The sequence below is a fragment of the Fonsecaea multimorphosa genome (assembly GCF_000836435.1).
Source record: "Fonsecaea multimorphosa CBS 102226 unplaced genomic scaffold supercont1.35, whole genome shotgun sequence".
Lineage (NCBI taxonomy): Eukaryota > Fungi > Ascomycota > Eurotiomycetes > Chaetothyriales > Herpotrichiellaceae > Fonsecaea > Fonsecaea multimorphosa.
In genome coordinates this window covers 242,045-248,044 of record NW_015971669.1, presented here as the reverse complement: position 1 = coordinate 248,044, position 6,000 = coordinate 242,045, and positions in this window count along the sequence as shown.

Here is a 6,000-nt window from a genome sequence, read left to right as displayed (position 1 = left end):
AGGCCTGCACCTGCACCTGCACCTGCAGCAACGATGAGATGGGGGGTTGGTGGGAAGAGAGGGGGGGCGAAGAGGGGGGGGTTGTTTTCGATGTCGATGATGGAGGGGAGGGGCAGTCAAGCGACGACTCCGACGAGGGGGTTGTCAATGGTTTAGCCTGGCCGAGGATTTCGATGGGGTGGTGGAGGGCATGGGAATGGATGGGGTGCTGGGGTGGCTTGACCAGGGTGTGGGTACTAGGTGCCTAGGTACGAACAAGGGTTCATTTGAGAAGATCAAAAAAGGACTCCGGGCAGGACATTTGAAGACAACAGAAGCACGAGCACGAGCATCAGACATACCTAAGGTACGAGTGGCATGGGTGCTGGGTCGCTGGATGGTGCTGCTTGTGGTGGGTGGGTTGCCCCCCTGCAGGTCAACCTTGGCCGCTCACAGGCGATGTAGGCTGTAGGCCCTAGGTAGCTCGCAATAGTAATGGTAGTAGTACCTCGTAGTAGTAGCAGTGTTAATCGATTTGGGGTAGTCGGTTGGCACCAAACAACCACCAAGTTCACTGAAGCAAAGCAGCAACCCGCCATCGTCCACGACGTACGAGGTACCCTGCCTAGGTAGGTCAAAGTCTCGACTCTCTAGCCTCCTAGACAGCCGGTACAGCTGGCATGTTCCAACCCCAGTGTCCTGCTCTTCGAGTTGGTCCGTCGACGTCCTGTCTCTGGAGTCTGTACCCGCTTTGCCGTGCCTGATCTGACCCCAGAAACCTAAAATCTTCATTTCCCACCAAAAACTCACCGGTCACTTACCCAGGCGTCCAGAGCACCAAAAAAGCACTTCAGGTAATCTCTCTCAGCTCCAGTGACCAGGGTGCCTAACAAGACGCGGGAAGGCCTAGCAGTATTTTGCCTTCCTGGCTACAAGAATCCAAGTCGATGGTGGCCACTGCCTCTAGTCAGACCGTGGTCATCTGCAGCCCCCGGGCGCCTGCTCGCCTAGGCATCATTTAACCAGAGCGGCTACTATCAAGCAATGAGCTTCTCCAAGACCTCTGCCGCCGATGACGGCGGGCTCTGCGTGGGCGCATACCATTTCCAGCTGCCCTCATCATCTCGTCCTCATTATCCTCGCCCATCTATTTCCTTACACCCCATGTCGCAAGCGAGAGCATGCAAGCACATGCTGGTGGACCAGAATGTCTGGATCACCTCCCGATGAGACTCCGGCCCAGCCAGTGATCGGAGCTTGACCACCTGTCCAGAACGTCAGAAAGCGAGGCAGAGGGAAAATTTGAAAAAAAAATCATGCAGCGTTACTGGCAGATTGGTTACGGAGGCGAAGCGAACAAGTTCCTCATCAACGGCGGGCGTTCATGCAGGCGGTACAAGGGCCTGATGCCCGAACAAGTCCTTTTGAGGGAAAAAAGCCTCTTGACGCAGGTGCTCCCGTCTTTAGAATTCCCGAACGAGGCCCCAAATTGTCCTTCGACTTTTACCAAGTACAGATCTCGACAAGCAACAGAGTTTGTGTCTTGTGTCAAGTGCTCAGCACCAGCCTCAGAATCTGAGTCAAATCTTTCAGGTAAGATGACCATGCAATCCGGCCACCTGACCGGCCAGCACGTAGATGGAGGGGGTGGGCAGTGTTGAACATCCTCTACAGCACCCCATAACATACCCTTTTTTACAGTCAGATGTCTCTCTTACACGAACACGATCTCCTCATGGTCATTTTCCAGCGGCAGTTTCCATCTCGTTGCCGCCCTCACGAAAAACGGCAGACTCCACCTTCATATCCACCATGTCTGTTCAGATGTTCGATTCGTTGCTAGCTCCGCTTTCCCACTGACAAGCCCGCCACCAAGTCTCCCCGAATCCTCAGACCAATTTGATCAGAAGCAGCAATCAGAGGTCGCTGCAAGGTGCACAGGTTGCTAGACTGGAACTGCCATAGAGGAGGCTACAAGTGGCTTCAATGGACCAACAGCAAAACTACCTAGGTACTCTGCAGTCCACACATTGGGAACACTGCCTCCAGGTCAGAGCGCCATGCATTTAATCGAACCGACTACGATAGTCAATAATGCTGTCATCTGCAATGCGGCACTCGGACCTCGACATACCCTTTGGCCATGCGTTGCCCCACATCATCGCCAGTTCTCCTCGTTTTTTCTCATCGTCCTTCGCCCACCAGCAGTAGCCACTCCACGGCTGCAATTCCACCAATAAATGGCCGTGACTCGGACTGTCACTCTCCAAGCTCCGAAGTTCAACTCGTGCACGTTGGCTCTAAGAAATTGGTAGCGGGGTTATTACAACACGTTGAAGCAGTAAATCTACGATGATGAGCAACGGAAAACCTGCTTGACTTTCACCATTTTTCTTAGGGCGTCTTCCGTGTCTGGCCCTCGCCCCAAAACGGCATCGCCAGATCAGATCGGCGACAGCAACGTAGCCTGGAGGGTTCGAGGTACTTATCTCAAAACCCAATCAGCATGGCGTGCGGGCTCCCATGGGTCCCTCGTCCATGCTCGTCTTTTTCGCTCTTGTGCTCACAGTTGCATTCATCAGCAAGGGTCCAGACAAGAATGGAGCTTTGCATTGACAGGACGCCAGAAGGTCTGTGCTCTCTTTGTAGCCCACTGCCCCCAGATGGCGCAATGCGTGATGCGACTCAGCACGGAATCACCCGCAGGCCTATCTGGGCCTTCCTCCTAACCCAAGTAGTAAATCCGTTACCCTCCCCTGTGTGAATCGCCCGGCCGTCGCCTCTGGCTGCAGCCGCAGAGATAGTCTTCTCCCTGTGCGAGGAACGGAAGAGGTTTGTTTTGCTCGAGTATCTCGGTTCAGCTAGGAGGACGAACCCAGCCAATTCGAGACTCTAGAGTGTACCCTGAGGCCTCGATGGAACGCACCCGTACGCGAAGTACCTCCCTCCCTCTCCAGCCGACCCGTCTCTAGGCCGAGATGGGCCATCCCATTTCCTGGTCTGACTTCATCAGACCATCACATCCCGATCCTTCGAATTCAAAAACACAGGTCTCACGCGACGCAATTTTGGTTGATCGGCACTAGGGTCCTGTTGGATTCGAATGCCGCATGGATGGGCCCCCATGGTCTCTTAGAGCATCCTGGGGCAGATGCACTAATACAACAAACGGCCTCGTTGGAATCACATTATCATCTACAGAGTTTTTTTCCTTCTAAGTTCAACGTGCCGTCCCAAAAACAGCAGTGGAGAACGGAGACTCCTTTCAAAGGCCCTGTCTCAACGCCACACTCGCGTCGAAAGCCGACCCAACACTCCAATTGCCGCCCACACGGCCAGTTGGCGAAAACTGGATAAAACCTTGGGTTGCTGCTGCATGGTCCTAGCCCATCCAGAGTCGGCAGACCTCGATCGAAGATCACACCACCAATTGTGTCAAAGATGGAAGTTTGGTCTGTGCGAGCTTGGCCAGATGACAGTCGACCCGACCTTGGAGCTCCGTGAGAAGCTTGACAACAGGGAAGCTTGAAAAAAATGTGACTCTTCTCGCATTGGTCCATGAGCTAACTGGGCTCATCCTTGTTGAGCAAGGGAAAAAGATGGAGGGACAGGCTGCATAAGTGCTTCGGTGGCGTCTGCATTAGGCTGCCCTTGGCATCATCCAACCCCACAGCGAGCATTGTCCGTCGCGCAAATGGTCGACCAGCCAGACGCTGATGCATCGTCCATTTTCGCAGCATATTCCCCAGTGGCAGCTTATCGCGCAGATTCTCCCAGCTTCCTATTCTTGCCATGACATTGAGCACATGCGTCCTCGGCTCCCGAATCCTTTTCCAACCGGGTGGCCCTACTAGCCAGATATGCAAACGAGCGGGGGAAGGTGCTGTTACTCGGCTTTCGCGAGAACAGGCTGTCTTCATACGTGGGCACCTCGCAGAGGCAGCTGGAATTTGTCTCAGAGCCAGTCCTGATCATGATTCATTAAGCAGCCATCCTGCAGGTCCGGAAATAGTAGAGCCGGGTGAATGTGCTTTTGTTGGGTAGTGAGGATGAACTGGTTCGCATATTAGGCATTTCGTCCAAACAATTTGCCAGCGCCCCAGCTTATGGCACATACGGCGGTTCAACGGAAGTGGGTTAGCATGTCAGAACTGGCGGAGATATTGCTCCGTGTCTAGTTCTTCCATGGCTTTTCATGGAAGTAACTCTGCACGATGCACAATCCGGAGGAACTGGACGGCGACTCGTACTTTTGGTGGGATGGTTTGGAGCTTTGCCTTCGGAGCACGCCATTCGCTGGCGATATTGTCCAACGGAAAACAACTCGCATACGAGCATCAGAAGGTATAAACCCTGTCCATGGAAGCTGACGCTATATGTATTCGCTTAACGGGCGCATTCCTTTCACGTCAACCTGCTGTAATGGTGTCAGCAGCAGGACAAAGCGTTCTGGTGCCATGATAGCGTGCATCGAGATACGCAGGAGTCTGAATCATATCCGGGCATGTTTTCCCAGTGGTAATCTGACAAGTCATCGGTAGGGCGGGCACTGGCGGGGCCACCGAAAGAGTTGCAAAGAGTTGCAAAGAGTCTTGTCCAACCTGCGTTTCCAACATATGCCTGCAAAGAGGAATAATCCGTGTCGCCAGTGACACAGATATACTTGACCTTGGCGGCCATCGCCCGCGCCAATTGCACGAGGAAAGACAATTCAATCGATCGGTGACTTTTCGATCACTTGTGATGCTTTCTTGCGCGAATGCGCGGCCCCCTTTGGTTCCGTCCGATCTACTGGTTGGATAACTACTTTGAGACCGGAGACAAGTACCTAAAGAGCACAGCGTAGCGTCTTCTTTCCTGATGCAGTGGCAGCAATCCTGCGCCCTCCGGTGGGGACCGAGGGATTTTCTCATCGGCAGCTCGTAACTGGACTTACCAAGTATCCTCACGAATTATGACAATACAAGGTGGTGTATTTGGAGATGTAGCAGTGTGTCCCTCCAGATGCTCCAGCGACGTTCAGGTCTCAAGACGTCGGGAGGCTGCGAATAGCAATTCAGAGATATTATGTTGACCGGAAGCCAGGGCTGTACTTCCCCCCGAAGCCAGCGCGGTTCAAGTGCATAGGGATGCAGATTGCTACCCAACCACCCTAAACAAGTCGGAGCGCGGGGCTTGTACTTCGTTTCTGGGCGATCTTCGACGCTGACAAAGGAGAGTGTTCGTGCCCTGAGGACCCGGTTGTCTCTAGGCGGCGACGACGGGAGTGGAAGACGGCAGCGACAAGGTCCTGGACACTTGGGACCCCGGCGACGACATTGTCTTGGCAATGACGTTGACAGGCTGCGCCCACTTTGCAAGGAATGCGCCTTTTCCCGTCTCACTTTGATCCTTTCTCTCCCCTACCTCTCCCTTCCCAGGCCTCTTCCCGTGAGGGCATCCCCATCCTACTAGGTCCTGTACCGAGTAATTAATTGGTCATCCCTCTCGAGGCTGTCACCACACACCTGTCTGTTCTCACCACTGGTTCTGGCATTGCCCAGCCTCGTCCTTGCCGCAACCCCGGATGATCTGCAATCTCCTGTTCGTGCCACACCAACGGCATTCGTGCGAAGCCTTTTCCGGAACCACTCAAAAACTGAATTTACACCGCTTGTTGCGGCTCCCAACGGCGCTCCCTCGTGGTCTGACGCAAGAATGGCGGTGAAGAATACACCCGCAAACGCTCTGATCTTGAAGAAAAGGGGGGCTGCTAAAAAGATCGATTACGTGCATTTTCTCACGGGCCGAAGCGGGCTCGCCTGTCACCGAACGTCAAATATCCCGGAGGCTTGATTGTGCCCAGAGTTGTCACCGCTATTTGATATCCATCAATTTTTAATCCAACCTTCTGCTCAAACCTGTTCTGATAAGACTCTTTCAATCCAGCGCGATCAATTACCGGTCCCTGAGTATCGATGCATCCCTCCTCTGGGCAATGGGCCCGAAGTCGCCCTACTTTATGCTGGCGATGGCTCGTGA